Source organism: Psammomys obesus, unplaced genomic scaffold (assembly GCF_907164565.1).
Source record: "Psammomys obesus unplaced genomic scaffold, mPsaObe1.curated_primary_1811, whole genome shotgun sequence".
NCBI classification, from domain to species: Eukaryota; Metazoa; Chordata; class Mammalia; order Rodentia; family Muridae; genus Psammomys; species Psammomys obesus.
The window spans coordinates 9,036,171-9,059,700 of NW_026596040.1; the positions used below are offsets into that span (position 1 = coordinate 9,036,171).

At 42.5% G+C, this 23,530-nt stretch overlaps 1 protein-coding gene across 4 annotated transcripts in view; it reads right to left on the reverse strand.

Annotated features, from left to right (window-relative positions):
• Nucleotides 1-23,530, reverse strand: part of Sema6a (semaphorin 6A) — a 121,114-nt gene that overhangs the window by 59,816 nt on the left and 37,768 nt on the right. The gene's annotated exons all lie outside the window — the stretch shown is intronic.

Here is a 23,530-nt window from a genome sequence, read left to right on the forward strand (position 1 = left end):
CATTTTACATAAAGACAGCGCCCAGTGCCCATTGTGTCCAATGCGCCCTGGCACCACGCACCTTCTCAAAGCTTTCGCAGAAAGCCTCACTTTCTTTGACTAGGCCATTACAGGCCACTGTGGTGCAATCTCACAATTATTAAACTCTGAGTTCCAAAAAGCACAAACAACTGAAAGCAATTTTTTTTTTCCTTTTCCTTTACAGAGGTTAAAAATTACCATCTTCCGCATGTGTTTTGTTTGGCCAGTCAAGAGTCTCTTGAGAAACATGATGGCATTCTCAGTAGTGAAGAATGCTGATAACTGATAACAATCTAGATTTCCAGCTTCATTATACAAGTCAGAATATATGTCATACTGTGACCTAATGACACTATGATGGTACCATACCTCTGCCTCTAGCATGTGATACACACACAAAGAACACAACTGACCTCGTTTTCTTATTTCCTATAGCGCCCCTTATTTAGTTGAGGTTTTTAACCTCTTGTTTATGTCATTTTACAGTGACCTTAGACCTAAATAAGAATCACACCATCTATTTTTTATTAAATCTTATTAAAATCTATATTTTTACGTAAAATAGAACTATATTATTTCCCTTCTCTTTCCTCCCTCAAGCACCTCCCATACCCCTTTCTTTCCATACAGTTCTATTTGATAGACATACACATATATTTATAAATGTATACGCATAAATATATAAATACAACCTGCTGGATATGGTTAATATTACTTGCATTATTTGATTTCAGGGCCGATCACTCCATATTAGTGGGCTCATCCCTGGAGAATCTTAATTCTCACTTTCTCATCAATTGTTAGTTGCCTGTAGCTCTTTGTCTGGGGGTACACAATCTATTTTTAAAAAGAAGTACATCGTTTCCAATTCTGTGACGAGAATCTGAACTGGCATCTTTGCCCAGCATTGCTGATTTTTAAAAGAATCGTATCTTTGTACATTTGCTCTGCAACGATACGGTTCTGCTCAGCTGTATTCTGTTAAGGCAGCTTTTATGTGTAGAAAGGCTCTTCTACAGCTTAGAAATAAAAGTCCCAGGGAGCTGCTGGATACAGTGAACACAGCCGCACGCTACAGTGAATACCACATCATTCTCAGGAGTATTTCAAATAAGCATTGATGTATCAGGGAAATTAACGTAAAACGGGGTATCGTTTCATCTTTCCAGAGAAGCAGTCTTTGAAGCAGCCTGCCAAAGATTATCTTTTTCTGAACAAAGCTATTCTACAGTAGTCCATCAATCATTTAAGATTTCTGTTTAGAAATGTCAAACCTAGTAACCTAAATGTCTTTGAAAGTTAATTTGGCAAACAAACTGCTAACTTACGCTTTATGGAACACCATTTAATATTAGATACCTATGTCTCTTTTCTTCATGCCAAAAATAGCATTAACAAGTCCCAGGTGCATTGTAGGTTATAATTTCGCAGACACAGCTGGGTCTTAATCATTTCTTCAACTGAAAAGTGCACATTAATTAATTTGCTTTATCTCAAAAAAAAAAATCAAAGCGGGAAAGAAATTGAGAGAAAAGCCTAAACAATTCTCTATCTCTATCTCTGATGTGCAGATTAAAATTAAACTTTGAATGATTTCTTGTTCGCAAAGGCAATCCATTACGAAGAGACATAGCATGTATTTACAGGACAGTTAACAACAGGCCCATTCATTCCCTTCTTTGCCTGTACTCCCTAATCTGGGGCATCTGAACACAAAGGAAAGAAGCTCTGAGGTCCTGGCTTGCTTCTCAGGAGCGCTGGTTAGTGTAGGATTGGGGGGGGAAGCAATCAGTAACAAGAGTAACAAAAGAGAAACACAACACACACACCAGCAGTTGCATTTTGGGTGAGAAAACAGGAGGCCAGGAGCAGCAACAGCAGCATTACGGAGGGCAGAATTACAGCATGAGTTCACAGCATGGAACAAGAATAAAGGAGACTCAGAAGTCAGAGTTGCATTCCCTTTGAATGTTGTGAAATATACTGTATATGATTTTAAAGATTTTTTTTTCCTTTACTTGCCTAACAAGGCCTCTACCCTTCCTCAATTACATCCACCTCTGCACAAATGCCCTATGAGCTCAAGACAAAGGCCCACTTTTTTTTTTTTCTTTTATCTTAATTCTTTCTACCTTACAATGACAAAGGGCAAGATTCTCAGGCCATGAAGTTGGCAGGAAGACCAGTGCAGTGAAGTGTGTTACGCAATCCATGGCCTCTTTAAATGCTTACATGTAGTCAGCATCACAACTCAGATAGGTCACTGATGTATCTATCTCCAGGTTATAGTTGTTTTATATGTTCCTCTATCTTCCTGCCATCGTGTGGTTAACACGTTCATCACATGGATGAGAGTGGTTAAACTTAGCCTGCTTTACCACGTTGGTCTTGTGGGACCAGCGTCTACACACGAGAGGATGCTGCTTGACTGAAAGACCACATGGAGTTGCTCCACTCACTGTCTGCAAGGCCCACTGTAGGAAACGTGGATACTATTGGCGTGTGGATCCAACTGTACAGACACAACTTTTGTCTGTTTTTGTCTAGACAATGGAATCTTCCAGGATGTTCACACCCAAGGAAGGTTTGAATAGTAGGTGATTCTGATGTGAAAAAAAAACACGTCTTGGAACCACGTATTAGTGGCCTTGAATAGAGGGAGGAAATAATGGTAGTGGTGAGGCTTTTTCTACATGAACAAAGTTAAATGCCATGAAGTTTCAGCAATTCCCTTAAAAACACGCCTTCTATTGATATCATCGGAAGCTTTAATGATAATCAATAATTCACGCTGTCATTATTAGAAAGAAGAACATGCTGTAGTGCGACTGGAGGCAACTGACTCAGTTGGGCGGGCTGGCTCTCAGTTCTGTCACCTGTAAAATGAAAGGACAGGAAATGCAATGGATTATAAAAGCCCTCAAGGTTGAGATTGTACTCCAGTGAAGTTGCAGAAGAAGGAAACGAAGGGAAGAGAGAAGAGTAAGGAGACTAGGAGGCAACAGCGCGGGGAGTGACCTGAGCCAGGACGCCCCACTGCGTTTTCTAGGTTAAGGCAACCATCCACAGGCAGGGAGAAGTGTCAGGAGAGGAACGAAAGCCCAGACTGAGGAGAGGTCCTAAGACAGGGAAAAGCAGCCAGGCTCCGAGACTGCAAGTCAGGCAGAAAACGTTCCAAATGCCTGGGAAGTGTGCTTTACAAGTACATCACGGCAACAGGACTCCTCTCTCTCTCCACTTTCTCCGGGTTGCTCCTACACAGCATATGGATGCTGTGAGAACTGGAGAGACAAGCCATGCACGTATGTGTGGTACTGTGTGTGATGAACAGGACAGGAAGGAAAAGACTTTGAGCACCGCTCTAGTGGACACCGGTGGGCACAGCATAGAAGGCTGTGTACTTGTCATGTCCTGGTGCCAAGAATCACCAGCATACCCTGTCACCCCATCTCAACACCCGGGTCAAACCTACATCTGATAAGCACTTCTAACGTGTCCAAATAGAGCGCTACTGTCAGCATCTAACCATATGCAGAGTTTAGCTGGCATTTACACTGAGCCTAATCACATAATTATGGCAATCCTGACAGGCATGCCTTATCATGCCCATATAAGGAAACTGAGGCCCAAGCAGGAGGCTAAGTTACTTTCCTAGGTAGCACCTAGTCAGCATATGTACAGCACAGCAGGAAAAGGCACAAAAGTCAAAGGGGAAAGCTAACTCTCAAACCCAGATCTGTGTGATTGCAAAGTTTATGTCCTTCCTAGACATCGAGAAAGGGGGAGACAGAAAAGGATAAGTAGAAACTTTACTTAAGATAATAACTGAATGCTGGTTGATGCATCTTTGCTTACATGGATGGAGTAGCTGAAAGACCCTAATGGCTTCAGTCATAAAAATCCAACTGAGCACATAGTCACTTTCCAAACATGTAGGCTCTAAGGCTCATTCCACTTTATGGGCCTGTGATCGCAGGCCTATGGTAATGGAAGGATGCAAATGGTTCTTAAGCACAGATTTAGGAAGAATTGATTATGTCAGGACACCACTGTGTTAAGTGGGACCACTTGCCTCTTCCTTGACTCCCTTGATGGTGAGGATTTTTCTAAATTTTTAAAAATTTATTACAATTTATTCACTATGTATCCCACCTGCAGCCTCCTCCCCCACCCCCTTCCTCTTCTCCTCCCATGCCCCTTCCCCAGGCAACTGACCCTAGCCTATCAGGTCTCATCAGGACTGTCTGCATTGTCTTCCTCTGTGGCCTGATAAGCTCCCCCCCCCCCCCCCCCCGGCCCCCCGCCCCTTAGAGGGAGGTGATCAAAGAATCAGTCACTGAGTTCACGTCCAAGACATGAACTGTTCCCCTTACTGGGAATCCCATTTGGAGACTGAGCTGCCATGGGCTACATCTGTGCAGAGGTTCTAGGTTATCTCCATGAATGGTCCTTGGTTGGAGTATCAGTCTCAGAAAAGACCTCTGGGCCCAGATTTTTTGGTTATGTTGCTCTCCTTGTGGAGGTCCAGTCCCCTCTAGGTCTTTGATGGTGATGTTTTAAAGTCATGTTTTAAAGAAGTGTCATTTGTTAAGGGTAAGAATGAGGCTGCCTGCTTCTGTGGATGATAAACAGATTGGATACCTCTCAAGCCAATAAGGAATCTTCACCTACAGAGAGATGGAAAAGCAAGCATTTGTGCAGAAAACCCAGCCTATTGAATGCTGGGGACCTATCAGAGATTAAAACTGCTGATTATTATTCTCACACTAGAAGAAAATGTAATGAATTAATGAGTGTTTAAATAGTAGGTGTCCTTCAGCGACCTGAACCGGCCAACTTCAAGGACTACAGCATAAGAAGGATGCTGCCGTCCACAGGATGTGGAGCAGGTTGAAAGAACACTTCCCGAATGAAATTAGAAACAACGTGGGCCCATTGATTGTGGTGGAAATGGTCACAGTGTGCAGGCTTCGGGGGAACATGAGATAGAACCACCTGTTCAGTGATGTTTGCAGTAAGAGCTAAGGATCACAGAAAAGAAGAAAAATAGCTCTGGCTTCTTAATAAAGTATCAGCCTCTTAATACAGCATCATTTCAGAGGAAAGGGAAATGCCACAGACCTAACTTCAACACATTTTGGCGAAGGCTGATGGCATTCACTGGAGGATTGTAATAAATATCAACTATGCATAATAGATGACCCATTTCAGGTCTGGAACCATTGGCACAAAGGCACAAAAAAGCAGTTGTGAACTCAGAAGTACTTCTAGAATTTATTTTATTTTATTTTATTTTATTGCATAAAGGCTGCTGTGTATCTATGATCTTTCAGATAGAAGAAAGCATGTCATGGTTTTTGGGTTCTTCTCTCTTACATACTTTCTTTTCCCCCTGCCTCTCCGCAAACACACACCACTGAACGAGAGCCTTCAATGGATTTTTGTTTGGTTGCTTCAGATAGAATCTAAGGGATCATTCAGTCTCTGCCACTGTAGTCATGATCTCCTGAAAACATTGAGGCAAGGGATGGATCTTGATCTCAGAAATCAGCAAGGACCAACCCAGTGCGCCCATGGCATGCCCAGATTTTTGCCATGCCTATCTCTTTCAAACTTTCAAAATTATTGCTGAACTCAAATGTCTGCCCCAGCTGCAGCAACAAACACGCCTTTCATCTTACTGCTAAGAAAACTGAGACCCCTAGAAGCGGGGTCAGTTGCCAAATGTGGAACCTAAGGAAAGTGGGAAAGCCAAACAGCGGTTGAGGGCTCCCTGCTCCTCAGTGGAACTCTCCTGACGTGACACTGACTTCTGAAAAGAAGCCAAAATTCATTCATTTCTCCTTGGCTTGTTGCCTGACGTTCGCTTGATTATCGTCTCGCTGACTCTGTTTTCTGGTTGGAGGCAGGCACTGTGTAAGATGCTGTGCCGGGATGGGAACCCCATGAATGTGCCCTGGATCTCTCTGGTGGAGTGGATGGGTCTGACAGCTCTTGGCATTCCACCAAAATAGAACATAAATGCAACAGTAACTTTTCAAAAGTAGTTAAGCTTTTACCTTCCGCTGGGGTGTTGCAGAGGTAAGTAGGTTGAGAAGACAGACTTTGGGGAGAGCCAAGCAGGTTTTAGGATCTTCACTATTCTACCAGTTCAGATGTAAGGACCACACTGAAGTAGCTCTTGGATAACTGCACGCTGGTTGGACTTAGCCCTTCCTTTTGTCTATTTCTTGCACCAGAGGAAAATTTTGCATAGGGAAATTATTGTCCAAAGTAAATGGATGACTTTTTTTTTTTCCATTTCAGTTAAAGTATTGTTAACTCAGGATGAAGATTGTATCTGACGACTTTCTTCTAAGGATGTAAGAGAAGAAGAAAAGGTGTGTGTGGAAGGGGTGCTTTAAAGTACAGACTCACGATGTCAGTACGAGTGGCTAGAGCTGACCGTGTGGGTCATTTTATGTCAGTCTCCCTAATTTTGTGTACATTTTTTATTTCATTAAAAGTGACACACATTAGGTCTAAGTTACACACATTAGGTCTAAGAAACTTTCCCCAGGTGCTTAGAAGACTATGTGCAGAATGACTTGAGAGGATCAAACTACAGAAACTCGGTGACTGGGGCTTTTTCATGGCTTCTGTCAAGCGCACTGGGAGGATGTAAACCAAATAAAGCAATCACTGTGTTCAGGAAAGGACAACTGTCCCTATTAATTTAGCTTGTTTTCTCTCAGTACAGTTAATAGAGAACAGAACCTCCCCACCCATCCACCCAGAGCCACAATTCTAATGTCCTGACCCTTCCTCACCCTCGCCTGCTGGGCTTCCATCCTGTGGGGAGATGCTCTCCCCCCCACTTTGGAATAGACATCAGCTTCAAAGATGGCCCAGAAGGAGTCCAAATAACCTGAGAAACAGGGCCCCCACCCCACTGAGGCTACCAATTGTGAATAACTGAAGCTTTGGAATTCTACCAACCCCTATTGTTTTCTTGCTTACAAACTTTTGTCTTTGTTTAAAAAAAAAAAGATTAGAAAGAACACAGAACATTTCTCTCGTGGTCAGCTCCTCTGGTACTGGCTGCCTATGGCACCCTGCCTTCTGTTCCCTCCTCTCCCAATGAGGTCTGATGCTTTCTTTGCACACTGAAAGCCTAAAATAGAACTTATAATTGACTAATGGCTTCTGATTGTACAGAAAAGAGACATAATAGCATTACAGGGACTGCTCCCTAATAGAGCACCCTCCTCTGGAATGGAGCGACAAGAGTCTATTAATGTCTGGGTCTGTCTACACACACCCACAAACAGAACAAATGAGACTGAAGTGCCATTTCCCAAATTTCCTTACATTCCTTTGGCTGCTTACTTCATTAACGTTTTAGAAAGTCAGCTTTGTGTGCTAATGATCCAGGTGAACTCAAAAGCCCCCACATTTAAACCAATTATTGGATTGGATAGATACGGACAAGTTTGCCTAACTTAATACCACCTTTATCGGCTGTGTTCATGTACTTTACACATAAAACAGTGACTCATGAGGCTGGCTTTATTTACTGAGAGGAAAATAACCCAAGACTTTCCCAAAGGCCATCATCAATTGGCTTTGGGGTGAAGGGCAAAGCTTTTGCTAGTTGCCCAAATTGGAGTCAACTCTGGTCACACCACTCCCTATAATATTCACTTAATTTTTTTTTTTTTAAATAAAAAGTCCGACCTTCAAAATCAATCATTATTCCCAAACATCCTGAATAAATGCTTCCTTAAGGCCAATGAAAGTAAGTTCCAGGAAGTCGGGGCTTTGTTTAAATGTCTCCACTACCTAATGATTTGCTTCTCTTCATAGGTGACTTCAGGGTCAGAACACAGATCCAGATTTACAGGCCTGTTTATTAGAAAGTAACAGAGTGCATCGAGGTGGTCAGCATCTGGACAAAGCATTTTGGTGCTGCCTGCTGTTTTTAAATCTGTCTCAACTCTCCCTGAGTTTAAAGGAAAACCAGATTGGTTTCCCCCTACTCTGTCATACGTGGCATGCTTACTCTGGAAACACAGGCACACAGCCTCTTATTGGCAACAAACAAAACCAAACCTCCTAAACACCAGAAAGTTTTTCCCTACTCAATTGGCATCACAATCTGACTTGAACTAGTATGAGGCCATTTGTTGACTGCCTTCAGAGTAAATATTTACACGTTTCACTGCAAAACTATTAGCAGGTTTAATTTTGCTACATATTGCTGCAGACCTGATTTGGGTATCCGCCCCTTTGCCACTTTTCTATCACCCGCTATATTTTAAATTCTGAAACATATGTTTTTCAAGGTTTAAAAAACAGGATAAGTAGTAAGGACGGAAACATCTTAGGACAGGGTTGCCAACTCGGTTTTACTGAGACAGGAAACTCGGATCATCACACAGTCTCTTGTGAAATCTTCAGAAAATTAAAAAAGAACTTTTAAATGATTTATTTTCCTAGTGTCACATTATCCTTTAGGGATAATTCAGTGATTAGGAATTGCTGAGTTGCATTTTTCTAATTTCCTCTATATTGTGTTTTTAATAACAGGTTTGTAGGTTTCCTCTCCCTGCAAGACACCAGGAAAAGGATCCCACAAAATAAATGAGGCTCACAAATCAGATATCATCTTGGTAGGGAGGATTTTAAAGTGTCCTGTGGGGAGTGGCTGCTACACCAGGCTTGCCACCCCTCTGCAATACCCCTCTGCTTGGGTGAGCTTCATTTTCTCTCTCACTTGACCTCAAGCACAAGGGGCTCAGCCCTCCCTCTTTTGTAATAGAGGGTACACATCACAGGGTTTTCTGTGTTGTTGGTGGTAGTTTTTCCCCCGAGTAATGTCTATAATGTAAGCAATTAGTAATCTCTTTCCCTCCCTATGGAATAACAAAGCAAAGGGCTTTTCCATTTGCAGCCAGTGTCTGAAAGGCAGTGGTTAGCCAGCAGAAGCTTCTTTATTTGTTTGTGTATGTAATTGCCAAACACCTGCAAATTTCATTTCTCTTCTCCTCTCCCCCATGTTGTCCCGGAATTTCCAGGAAAACATGGGCTTAGAAGACATGCATGTGCCCTCCCAGGCTCAGTTATTTTTCTATTAGGCTTTCCTGAAACATCCTCTGCCAAAGAAATTAGCCATTCCTTTTCAACTAAGTTTCAGGCAAATTCTTAGAATAAGGGTAAAAAGAAGCCATATTTCTCTTTGCCAAAATATCACAAGAATGGCCTCTATCCCAGTTGCTATTAAAAATCCTTGCTTTTCTCTGAGTCTCTTATTCTGGGCCTCCACAGTCCACCTGGCTCTCAGCACTGTCTTCCAGGTTCCTAGGAAAGCCTGTTAAGTTCTGCTTACAGCAATCAACTGCTTTTCCAGTCCAAAGTCCCAAAGTTTTCCATATTCCTGCAAACAAAACAAACTTAAAACAAAAACTTAAAACAAACCATACAAAAATAATTTAACATATACTTCTGACTATAATAGTAAAAGTCCACTTTCTGGTACCAACTCTGTCCTGGATTTTGGGTTTTTAGGTTTCGTTTTGTTTTTGTTTGTTTGTTTTGTCTTTCCTTTTGTTTTGATAAACCATCATGACCAAGGCAACTCACAAAAGAAAGTGTTTAATTTGGGTTTTAGAGATGGTAGATCAAAGTGATGGCCACAGGCACAGCAGGAACAGCTGAGAGCTTATGTCTTGATGCATAAGTTGGACTCAGAGAGAAAGGGAGAAAGAAAGACTGGGAATAGCCTGCAGTGTACTAAAACCTACCTCCAGTGACATACCTACTCAACACACTTCCTAAGCCTTCCTAAACAGTTCCACCAACTGGGGAGCAAGTATTCAAATGAGGGCCTATGAGGGCCACTGTCATTCAGGCCACCATATTTCCTTCCCTTTCTGATGTGCCTCTCTACTCACCATCTTTTTCCTTTCTTTCTAAGTGAACAATGAGTATCAGGCACAAATGGTAATCAATGTTAACTATGTAATAAAATGGAGGAAAATCATTAATATCATATAACTTGGACACGAGGTTAATTACTGTAGTTCAAATTACCTGGAGAGAAGATAACACATGGTTATCATCAATTAACCCTTAAATCAAAAATGAGAATCACAATTCTTATAATTAATAGCACAACAGACAATCACTGTAATTGGAATCTCTGCCAGAGAGATCAGAATAGGAGGAAAATCAAAATTGTCCATAAGCTTGCATATGACGAGCAGATACCAAATTAATGTGCTAAGGGTCAAACAAAAGAGAAATGATGAACCAGAGAGAAAGTGAGTATGGGACATGTGGCAGCAGAGTCCAGGCTCATCCCCCTCTTGCAGGAGGAAGAGCCAAGCAAGCATTGGCTTGCCTTCCTTTGAGAGGAGATAGAGGGATAAGGCACAGATAAGGGCTCTGATCCCTGGCTACTGGGAACAAAAGTCGACCTGGGTTGTCCAGGCTTGCCTCGGTAAGGACTGCAGGGTCAGAACACGCAGATGGGACTCCATGGTTGTGGAACTTGGAGGTGAATAAACCATGACTATCATGTCAGAAAGGAAACAGCCCATGTTTTCTTTGAATAACCAAAAGATTAAGAATAACAATATTCTTCCTGTTTAGTTAACAGAGTCTCTCCAAAGAGTGGGGTTGAAAAGTCATCCTCTAGTGTGATGCAAGAATAGGTAGATATGCTCTCCATGTGTCAATTCAATCAGTTCTTTCTAGAAGCACCAAGGCATGAAAGAAAGGCTAGGCATTCTCCAGAATGTTCAATGTGGAGAGAGAGAGCAGATGTCACATGATGCTTGGGTGAGATTTCCATCTTGCCACCAGTGAGGGGCAGAAAGATGCCTCTCCTTCCAAGGTAATTAGAACTATTATCAGTGAGGGTTCCATTCTCTGAAAGTAATTTTATTCCAGAGGAACAGTAAATTTGTACCTCAAAGATTCCTCTCTTAGGGTTTGGGGAGTTACCAGAAAAACTTCGAGACACAAGGAAGCAACGTGCAAGCGTGTAAACACTGAAACAAGTTCTCAATATTCAATAACACACAGAAACTGCATTCAGAAAAAAAAGGTATCACCTACCTTCCTGCCTCTCACACCCACCTTCCTGCCTCTCACACCCCATTCCACAAGTTTCCACTCTGTGCCAACCCATTCTTTCTCCTTCCTCGAAGGCATGTGCTCGCTACGGATGTGTTCTCCCCCTCTCTTTAGAAGGATCACACACCAGGGTTTATGGAAGTAGCTCACTGTCATTCAGTTAAACCATCACTTCTTCAGACAAGCTCTCCTCCAGCCTCCAAAATATCTTCACACCTAATTGACTTTCTATCATTTTATTCCTAATTTTTGCAATAGATTTGAACCTATTCTCATATTTATATTCTCACATGGGCATATATGCTCTATTGATCACTAAGACCCCACATTCTAGAACAAAGCCTAATGAATCAACTCTTAAAAGATACTCCCTGAATAGTGAAGGAGTATTACTCCAGACAATCTTTGAAAATTTACTATTAAAACAAAGAAAAGAAGAGCTGTCAAAGGCAAGGATGGGCATTTTCAGCTATCTGCAGAGACACCTTGAAGGCAGCAGTTGTGAGATGAATCTAAGAGTAATGAGCAGCAACTGTGAGGACACATTTTTTTGCTGGGAATAAAGAGAGATTTCCCACAGTCCCAGTCACACAAACATGAATTGGCCTCACTGGGGTACAGTAGGACCAGGTGGGTAGAAGGACAGAAGAAATAGTATCCAGGGGACTCAGACAGAGGACTTGGAGCCAAACTACACAACATTTATGGTCTCCATGGAGAACTTGCTTGCCTATGGTCCTTACATCCTCTGACAGTCGTTCCCTCCACATCCTGGGAAAGCACTGCTTACAGCAGGAAACCACAGAGGGTCCAGCAAAATCCTAAGTCCAGACTTAGACTCTCTGGGCAGCTGCTTTCCTCTAGCTCTGTTGATGAAACAATGTGCCTAGAAGCTAAAGACCTCGGGCTTTGGCCAAGTGTCACTCCCTCAGCTTTCCAGTCTGGCCAGCATGTGTGAATACGGTCAATAGTCAAAGCATACTTGCGAGGGGACAGAGGTTAATAATACAGTTAGTGACATGGGCAATAATCAGAGGTCTCCGAGGGTGGAGGCCTACAGCATCCATATAATCCCACTTCATTTCACCCTAGGTAGCTCAGTCCCAGAGGGTGGCGGGTGTGTGGGCTTCCAGGAATATGAGCCACTGGCTTGATGCTGAAACTCAATTGTCAATGACAAACAGACCCCATGAGCTGATTTAACTTCACTCTTGTCTCAAATCCCTTCCCAGCGACTCATAACTTTCTCCTGACATCAGAACAGCTGGGCCAGGCAGCTGGAGGGAAGACATACAGATGTTGCTGGCTGGCGCTCCAGGGGATCTGAACTCTCATTCACGCTGTCCTCTCAGACTCTCTCAGTGGACCATGGGGTTAGATGTTTTCCTCTCCCTATGTGGGTGGGAAGAGCAGTTCTGCCTGGCCACTTTCATCCTTTAGCACACAGTGTGTGAAGCAGTACACTACACTGAAGCTCTTCTTTGTCTACAGTTTGAAGAAGTTTTATGGGGGGGGGGGATGCACAGATCTTTGGAATTTCTTCTGCAGAAGGTATAAGAGATAGTACCCTGACCAGACTGTACCATCCACCCTTAATCCGTGGGCCTCACATACAGAGCTCAGTTAGAGAATATATGAAAGTCTGAGAAGTCTGGGGGCCCAGGGAAAGGAAAAAGATCTCATCTGGGTTGAAGAAAATAATCTGAAACAAAGACTTCTGCATTATGCTAATATAAATTTAAGCTAGTTTTGATTGTTTTAAAAGTATGAAATACGTATGTAAAATCCTCACTCAGAATAGCTTGCTTAGACAAAAATCATACACATTGTTAACTAACTTCATTTGATTTGCGTATCTTTTTAACATTTTTAAATCTGTGTATGAAGTCCTACAATGGCTGTAAAAGGGCTATTTTTGTTAATGAAAATGGAAATGCAAGCCAAGACTGAGTGACTTCCTTTAAAACGTGTTGTACATATTTGTTCCAACTTGTAAGCATATAGTAGCATTGCCTCTGAGGGAGGAGGACAAAGGGTCACAGGGAAAATGTTGCTTTTATGGTTTTGTTTTTTTTTTTTTTTTTTTTTTTTTTTGGTTTTGGTTTTTCTTGGAGGGGTATGGGAGGGATTCTCATATGGGGGGTACAAATGGAGCTATTACTGTATTTAAAACAAAACAAAACAAAATCCCCACAATTTTATCTCCAGAGGCAAACCTGAAATTTTAGCTCAGTAGTATCTGCCAATTCTCCACCCCCAAAATCCTTTCACAGGGTGTTCATCCACTTGTATACTATAAGAATGTCTGCTGCATACAAGGTCTTTCTCTATAAGTGCGGCCAACCTGAGTTGAAAGGCAGAACACAGTGAAATCCAAGGCAGGAATCAGTGAGCTCAAGGCAGATGCTCTATTTTTCCCACAAAATAAGGTTTTAGTGTCTGGGTTTTCCCTCTCCTCCTCTTGAACATCTATGTCTGCACAGACTCCTGTCCTACATTCTCTAACTTAACTACCTTTTTCTCACTCGCCTTCTGTGCAGAAAGAGGAGGAGGAGGAGGATAAGAGGAGGAAGAGGAAGGAGATCCAACACACCTTTGCAAATATACCCAATGGACACTGGCTGCTCAGAAGCTGAATGGATGCTCTTTCCCTGGGATGGTCTTCATAGAGTGTCCCAGGGCTACTGAGCTAAACATGGCACTGTGGAGAGGTACCCATGACGTAGGGCTATGATCACCAAGAGTATCTATGTTCCACACTAGCCTTCACCCTGTGTGGAGGTGAGAAGCAAGAGGACCTTGCCCACTCTTTCCACTTGTCCCTTTCCCAAACATTGAAATGGACTGTAGGAAGCATTCTGCTAGGTATACTGTCATGTCCATAACCAAACGCAAACATCTACAGCAGTGTGGGCTTAAACCTTCCTGCCTTTCAAACCGCCCTGCACTTTAGAGCTGCCTAGAGAGCTGCAAATATTAAAGACGGCCATGCACCATACCCAGAGACGGTAACTTAATTGGCCTGGGGGTGTGACCTGGGCTTTAGAAATTTTAGACGAAGCCTAGGGGTGTCTACTGGTAAACAGATCCCCCTTGGAAACTTCTAACACACACACAAAGGGTTTCCAAACTCTAATCCTAATCCCTTCCATTGCTAAACTCTCAGCCACAGGCAGAGATAATTAATTAATCCTGATTCAAAAACCTGTGCTTAGGCCACAGCTTCATGGAGAGGCTCTAAAAAACATCTAAGTTTGTTTTGTGCCCACCTACTCCTCACACCAATCCACTTACAAATATAATTTAATCCATTACAAATTAGAGGGAGCCACACAGCGACTTCTTTTCCAGCACGGGGCCTGCAAAGTATTCCTAATGTAAACACGGACAATAGGTGTGCTTCCTCTTATGACAGGGTTGAGAGAGAGCAGGCCTAATTAACCCACCCAGATTCCAGGAGTGGAGGTCATGTGAATACCGCCTTAGGAAGCCCATCTCCCAGCCTTATCAAAACTGCCTTTCTCTTCAACTGTGCACCCGTAACCCTGGAAATATAAATTTTGATTACTGATTGCTGCATTGTTAGCAACTAACTATATATCATCAGGCACTGGTCGCCAGTGTCAGCCCAGACTTAATTATCTCAGCTGAAGGGAAAGTAACCCTATGAAAGAGCTGGTTTCCAATTAAAGCAGCTAGAATATGTGATTTGTCTCTCTAGTGGTATCCGACGCATAGTCCTTTTCATGTTATTTGTATTGTGTTCTTCTTTTCCTCATTACAAGCCCCAGAGTTGTGAATCCTGAGCTCCCCGAAAGAAACACATAAATATCAGGAGGGCAGCTGTCAAGCCTTGAAAGAAATCTTCAGTAGTCACCACCAAAAACCCTACCAGCAATTACAGAGCTTCTACCCAGCAAATGCTGCAGTCAGGGTTACAGGCTTCATGTAGAACAAATGATTTCACTGGCTTTCCTCCTATAGAATCTGGGTAAGGTCACGCGGTGTCACGTGGTGCCTACACGCACATGCACAACTTTTGGGAATTATTCACCAGAAGCCAGATGCTCAGCACACTGCCTCAGCGATTGTTTTAAAGACAACGTGAACTTTTTTTTTTTTTTCTGCTACTGTAAGAAAGAAATATTTGGGGTAAAGATCTAGGTAAGGTATATATCCTTACCTTATTTGTCTGTACTATACTTTGTTATGTATTCCACTTGAATGTCTGCCTGCTTGCCTATCTCGACAATTCTTTATCCCAAGAGCAGGTACAAGGGTTTATCATCTCTTAGGCTAACTGGACCCTGAGCACTTCATAAACATGGACTTTGAATTCTGGGTTAAGTATTCGAGGTGCCTCCTGTGCGAGCATGCTGTAGATACCGAGATTTACGGAAGAGTCTCTGCTTTCAGGGAACCAATATCCTAGTGACTGGCAGATTCCTCCCATTAGTGATCAGTGTGGCCTTGGTCTGGCTGTTTAATTTCTGTAAACTTCAAGTTTCTTGGATCTGAAATGAGTTAACGACACTTTCCTTTCCTTTGGTTATCCTTAGGATGAAAAGCCCCAACCCATTTAAAGAATGTGTAATGTGGGAAAATTTAAGTATCTGTGTCATTCATCATTCTGACCTATAGGTGCCTCTCACATCTTCTTTTTTTTCTGAAACTGTATCATCACTAATTTCAGGTTTTTCCTGGATCCCAAACTTCATAACCACAGTCTATTGTCCCTTTGAGCTGGACTTGGCCCTTGAGTAGACTTGTTGCTACTCTGAGCAGAGTTCAGTGGCCTTTGACTGCAAAACATGATGGAAAGAATTCCTTCAGGATATGGAAAGCTCGGTGTTTTAGGTTTTTTTTCAGTGTCATACCTATGTAAATACAAGAGCCACCTACAGCCACCGGTACTGGTCATAACGTACTTCGACCATGGCTTTTTTGCCAGCCATACTACAAACACCTCAAAGAAAAGAGTCTGTTTCAAAATTCTTTTCAACAATTTAAACAGAGTATGGATTATCTATTTCTGAGCAAGGCCCTGTTGTGGTACTTTGAGCCTTGTAAAGATTAGGGTGGGTGACGGATGAGCAGTGGGACAGAAGCAGGAGTAGGAATCCGTGCAGTCTCTCACGGAGCAGTGGCCTGAGCTGTTTGGCCTCCAGGCCACATCCCAGCTCTCCTGCCTGCTCCCTGGGGCTAACAGTGTGCTCCAGATTCCAGCGAGCTTTCCCTAGTGGCAATGTTTCAGAAATTCTCAAATTCACCTGAATGGGTAGGTGAGCAAAGGATTTGGAAGGATGGTTCTTCTGGGATTTCCATTTTCTTTCTGACCTACACTACTCCTCCCCCAGCTAGCGTCTGGCTTTCTCTTCACACCAACGATTTTTACCCTTCACATCTGCTCCCCAGCCCTCTTTTCTGCCCCATTTTTGTTTCTGCCTCTGGGATTCCGACCCTTCCCTTAAGACGCTCCCAAACATTATGTCTTCGGTGAAGTCTCCTGATTCCCCCTGGCAGCTGATTACTAGCTTCCCTCTTCATTTTCCCACAGCACCTGAGCATGCTCTATCACAGCCATCAGATGGGCGTTATTTGTTTAGTAATCTGTCACATCAGTAGATGGTGAACCCGGCAAGGGTTCACAAATGCTTGGTGTGTAAATAAATGAATCAATGAATAGTGCTGCACACAATCCCTGTCCTCGGAAAATATGTAATTCATGGAGGAGACAGATGTGCTAACAACAAACCACAAAATAGAGTCACACACATATCTTATTCACACACACACACACACACGCTCACACAAACTCTGAAGGGCTTTGCTTCAGATTCCTCTATAGTAGCTTAGGTCGACTTGCTCTTTACTTTCTATGAGTTGGTGCCCTTGAAGTAAGTGGGTCCTATAAATCGCACTTGATTTTCCATCTTAAAGGCCTATTGCATATACACAACCTGGTAACTCAGCACACTGATAGGTGGTATTTGTCTTTGTCTGCAAAACCACAAGCTCATGAAATGTAAGATTCTAGGATTCTTAAAGTAACACAGCACCTCAGCATTCTATGGAATCCCTGACCTCATTACATTGCTGGGAGTGGATATGAGGCCGATTACCGGAAAAAAAAATTACTTTAAGAAAAGTAAATTTTGTATTCCCAAGTTCTGAATTATTAAATCTATGACCTTATCATGGCATTAGAGTAGATATTTTATTCAATTATAGGCACAATAAAAGAACACAGAGAGATGTTGCTAGTCCAAAATCCCTTGAGTATGAAAAGATGGTGATATTTATTTTATCTACTGTTGACAATGAAGTTAACACTGTCACCAAAGCTACTACCAGCAAAATATAAATTCAAGAAGTAGGTAATTATTGTCAGTCATACCTAACATTAAACATCGTTTTATCTGAACTTAAAAAGCAACAACAACAACAAAAAAAGGCAATTGCCTGGTATTGTGCCACACCCCTGAATCCCAGCACTAGGGAGCCAGAGATAAGTGGCTCTGTATGAGGTAGAGAACAACCTGGTCTACATAGCAAGTTCCAGGCCAGCAAAGGCTCTGTAGGTGTTGGTTGGATAAGGAAAAGTGAACATGGTCAAAAGAAATGCATTGTCAAATAAATGGATTTAGGCTTCCTTTAAAATATTGATGATGATGATGATGATGATGATGATGATGGTGGTGGTGGTGGTGAAAATAATGACAGTGATGATAAAACAAACATTTTCTAATGCTTCAATTCAAGAAAATACATGTGCTTTTTTTTTTTCCCTACACATAGGGAATAAGCATTTCTCACACAAATAATTTCAGAAAATGGGCCAGCAAGGTGGCTCAGTGGGTCATGAAACTTGCCAACCCTAACAACCTGAGTTCATTCCATGGTCCTACATGGTAGGAGAGGGAGTCCTTCTCTCTGAAAAGTTACCCCCTGGCCTACTTCACATGTGCACTGTGACATGCTTGAATATATACATATAATTAATAATTCATTCATCTTAGGCTGTCAGAGTCAATGGAATATGTAAAATTAGTATGAATTTTTGTTAGGTATCAACCAGTGCTGAACAAGACTATGGATAGGACTACATTTTAACAAACAGCTCAGGGTTGAGCGTACAAGCTTGTCTCATGGATGAAAAGTCCAACTCACTAATTTAACAACTTTCAAGTCAAAAAGGTACAAGGCAGACGCTTATCACAAGAAGAACAGATACAGAGGAAAGGGGACGCACACGTGTGCAGCAGCTATGGAAACTGTCCTGGAGGTTCCTCAAAGGCTAAAAATAGAACTACAGTACAGTCCAGGTACATCACTCCTGGGCATACTTCCAAAGTGCTCAAAGTGCGTATGTGAGGAAGATGCCTGCAGACCCATATTTATTGTAGAAAAAAAAAAAAAAACATCACAAAAACCAAGATATGAAGCCAGCCTAGAATGTCCATCAACAGATGAACGTTAAATATGTAATGTTTTATTCAGTCATAAAGAAGAATGAAAATTTTCCATTTTCTGTTCAGAGGAAAGTACATGGAGCTGGATTATTATCAAGTTAACCAAAAGTCAGACTCATAAAAGTCTCGTTTTCTCTCACATGTATTATACATATATACATATGTCTCCAGATGTGTGTATGTATATACATGTGTGTCATGAATGTAGGAGGAAGGTGTGGAGAGAAAAAAGGGCCTAAAGGGAAGGCAGAGATAAAGAGAGAACAAGAGGGTAATAGTGGGAAGATAGGCAAGACTGTGCTTTCTCTCACATTTGGAATCTCTTCCCCCTTCTGCATGTGTGTGGTGGGGGTAGGTGGGCAGAAGGGACTATTTGGGGGAGACAAGAGTACTAAAAGGAGGGAAGAGGGAAAGGAAAGGGGATGATGGGAGAAATTTATTGTACCTTGTACATATGTATGAAAATGTCATACTGTGGGCCTGAAGAGATGGCTCAGCAGTTAACAGCATTTACTGACTGCCCTAGCAGAGGAGGAGCTGGGCTTAGGTCCCAGCCCCGACATGCTGGCTCTTGCAACTCCAGTGCCAGGAAACCTGCAGCTCTCTTCTGGCCTCGGGAGGGCTCCCACATGCATCTGCTTCACATAAACATATGCAGGACCCCAAACATACACACAAATGCTTAAAAATCAAACAAACAAACAAACAAAACAAACAAAAAACCTTACAAAAAGAAATGTCATAATGAAATCGACTGTTGTGTCACTAATTTTAAAAATTAATAAAAACAAAAGAGAACTAACATGCAAGTTGAAGAGAGAGGAGTGGGGAGAGAACAATGCTGGTTTCTTTTCCACCAGGTTCTCCTCATGGGGGATTATGTTGTAGATAAGGTTTCCTTCAGGCCGTATCAGTTAAGTGGATCTAGTTGTAAAGCAATTTCCAGCTCTTCAGCCCCACTAGAGTTATAAATGTGTAGTCTTCCTTCTGCTGCCTTTTCCTAGCCTCATCTCCTTAATAACTGCATGCTATTCTTAAGTGATTAACAGGGAGCAGGACGTCTCTGCTTCCAATGTAATCCTTTGAAATCAAAAGCGGTTAACAAGCTTAGCAAACTTCCTGCTATCTCTCACACCCACGGGTGCACTGTGCATTTGGGTAACCACTCTCTTGAAAGGAGGAGTAACCATACAGCCCTGAGAATCTCTTGCCAGCCCCACTCTGGTCTGCATTTAATACCAAGCTGATACTACCGAAGCAGCTGAACCTCAGGAGAGCCCGCTCAGGTGGATTATCAGAAGGAAACCAACAGACTAGGCTCAAATGTCCACTCAGCTAATGAGCCTGTGATAGGACTCAGGCAGAAGGGCCAGCCTTTCCAGTAGTCATTTCTCCAGCCCTTTATCCTCTCCTCCCACCTCAAAACCAGGCAGGAGCTTAACCGAAACGTTTGCATTTCCAGTTCCCCAACTGCAAACAGTGCTTTGCCTAAGTACGGATTGATGGTACACAAAACTCTGCTTCACGGCGTAGATACACCATAGATCCCGATGGACTGTGGGGGCTGCGGTGGTTCTGTAATTGTATCCAGCCCCACAGCTCATCCACTCCAGGGCTGTGAATGGCTGTGCTGGTGGGTGGGGGTGGGGTGGGGGTGGTTGATTTCACTGTCCCCCTCCACCAGACAGTTCTGCCCCGGTGTCACTTTGACTGTGAAACCCAGTGAAGGAGACAAATGAGTTTTTCTCTGAGCATGTTAAATTAACTAATGGATTCTAGTTGTGAAATTGGCATGACAATAAGCCAAGGCTCTGACAGTAGTGGGTAGATGTTTCCACAGTCTCTGGGGACATCATTAACCTTAGGCCCCTAACAAAACCAGAAGAACCAAGCGGAATCTAGCCAGGGTGAATAAAGAATGCTTGGTGTGAATAAGGAGATGTTTTCTATTTCAATAGGTTATTTTAGTATCTTAAGACTTGTAGCCATCTATAAGAAGGTTGCTATAGGGAAGAAAATTGCACCTTAAGGAAGCAATTTTTGAATGCTATCTCCTCTCTTTTTTCCAAGTGCTGCGCTTTGTTTTCCCAGTCAGTGGTAGCCGAGATTCACTGTGGCTGCAGGTACATCCATTTGAGCCAAATGTTATACACTCCATGTTTAAATTATCACCATTCACATTACCCACTGACCAATAGATGAACTACCAATGCTTCCAAGCATTAGGAAGAAGACAGTCAGTTCTAAACATAGGGACTTTGGTGTTGTAGCTATGTGGACACGTCCCATCACACATGGCCTTAATTTTTAAGTATGAACTTTTCTCTCGGTTCTCTAAACTATTGTGGGCTCCATATTCATTGAACTGAAAAGATGAATGTTCTTTCCCACGTTCCTGTCAGAAGTCTGTGCGTTCCAGGAGGCTAACAAATTATTACTCAGCTGTTCCACACTGTATTAAGATTGAAATTTGGCATCCCAGATGTGATTTTATTTCCAAAAGGAAAACAGACTCTAGTAAGCGTTTCTTTTCCTCCTCCAAAAGGGAAAAATATTTTAGAAAAATTTGCTTGTTGTTAAAGATTTATACTGGGCTTTATTTATTTAAAAAATAAGAATATGTACAATTTTGTTTGGATTCTGAGGGGCGAAAGCACATGTTTACAAAAAGTTTATAGCTTAAGAGCAGGCTATTGGAAACGCAGAGCTTGCAATGTCCTTCATTCACCAGTGACCCGCTTGTCTTTCTGTAGTATATTTTCATAAGTGAGCTCTCTGCTCAAAGGGATTTATTTTTGCAAAACAGTATTTTGTAGGTTTCCCGGGTGTCAGGCTCAGACCAAGCTGTTGATATGAAATGAGTCATTTATTTCAGCCTCACAACACCTGCAGGTGCAAGCTGTTATTACCCCATTTTACAGGTGAGGAGACTCCCCACGGCCACACACTAACTGGTAAGTGGGGATTAGGGGTTTGGACCTGGGCTAGCTGGCTCCAAAGGCCACATTCATAACTACTGTGTATGTGTATTGTTCATTTAACCGTAGTCATTTCTCTGATCTTGAACTCACCAAACATTTAACATGTGCCATTTAGTTGCCTCTTAGTCTGTCCAGGGCATTATACTAGAGGTGGGGGAAGGTATAAAATGGAAAAAGGGGTGGGAGAGGAAAAGAAAAAAAATCAGGTGCTGGGGAGACAACTCAGTCAGGAAGGTGCCTTCTGTACATACTTGAGGACCTAAGTGCAGGTCCCCAGAACCCACATTTAAAATAAGAAAGCTGGCCGTGGTGGCGTGCCTGTAAGAGCAGAGCTTGCATATTTGTGTTTCTGTTCCCAAACAGAGTTCAGGGAGAGACCCTGTCTCGAAAACTAAAGGGAGAGAGTAATCAAGGAAGGCACCCCTCATCTACCTCTAGCCTCCACGTGTGCACACATACCCTTCCATGTTCACACTATTCCGACAGCCCGCAGGACATGATTCAATGACTGCACACCACAGATTGTAAACATTGCTCATTTCTGGTTGTTCCTTTTAAGAACTTTGGTTCCTTCGGATGCTTTAACCCGTGCCCAGATCAAAGGACCTTGTGTGAGGACCTTCCCATTGACCTATGCGTCTCCAAGAGCCACCTTTCTAACCACCCAAACCTGGTGGCAAAGTCCTTGCCCACATCACAGAGCCTGAAAGCGCTGGCCTTTTGCATTTTGTCACACATAGCCAGTTGTTAAGGTATCATTAGCAGGGATCCAGACAGGCTTGACAGGTGTAAACAGTTCATAATTTACCATGGGCAGGATCAGGTTTCTCCACAGGCTCTGCCAACTGCTCACAGACTCATCTGATCCTGACTCTCTCTATGTATGCATTGTACACACTCTTATAGGGCTGGTTTTTTTTTTTTTTTTTTTTTTTTAAATAAATCCTGCAGTGCATCTATTTGGTAGCCCTTTGGCCATTTGAGACTCTTTAATTGTTCATGTTTAAACAATTTGAAGTTGGTAAAATACTTCAGCAGGTTAAAGCACTTCTGTGCAATTCTCTGACCTGAGCTCAATCCCTGGAACCCACATAAAGGTGGAAGGAATCAATTGCACAATGTTGTCCTCTGACTTTCACCACAGCATGCACACACAATAATAAGTAAATAAGCCAAGCCATGGAGGTGAACACCTTTAATCCCAGCGCTCAGGAGGCAGAGACAGGCAGATTTCTGTGAGCTGGGGACCAGCCTGGTCTACAGAGCGAGTTCCAGAAAAACCAGGATGAAACAGAAAAACCCTGTCTCCTCGAAAACAAAAATCCAAAACCAAAGTAAGAAAATAAAAGCTTACAGCTATTCAATGCTAATGGGTAACTCCTAAGCTAACATTCGGGAATGTTCTGTAGAACTCAGCAAGTGCACCTGTCCTGGACCCCTGAGAAGAGGCAGTCTTTCTGCTCTGAGCTGTGCCTCTCCTTTGTGTCCCTTCTTCAGAGCCAGTGGGCTCCTATGTATGTGATATGGCAGGTTTGAAATGGCCGGCAGCTGAAGAGGCAGACACTGTTGCTCTTGTGCAGATATGAAATTTCTTACGCTTTTTGATTGGATGTACTTAGCTGCCTTCTGCATTTTTCAGTGCTGACATGTTTCAGTAAAACTTTGACTAACTGGAATTCTTGGGGGAAGGGCACTCTGGTTGAATGATTTCCTGGAGAAACTGAAAGTTATTTAGAAAGCCCTTGTTACTGAAAAATCTTTCCAAAGTGTATCAGCACACTTTTCTCTGGAGTGAGGTTGAGCTGAGGCAAAGCAATGTACAGGTGTTTGAAAGGCAGAAAAGCAAATTTAGAAAAGCTGCTAACTGCTGGCCAGTCTTCCTCTTGCTAGAAAGCAGTTCCCTGAGGCAGTTTAAGATTCCAAGGGTTTCTTGTTTGT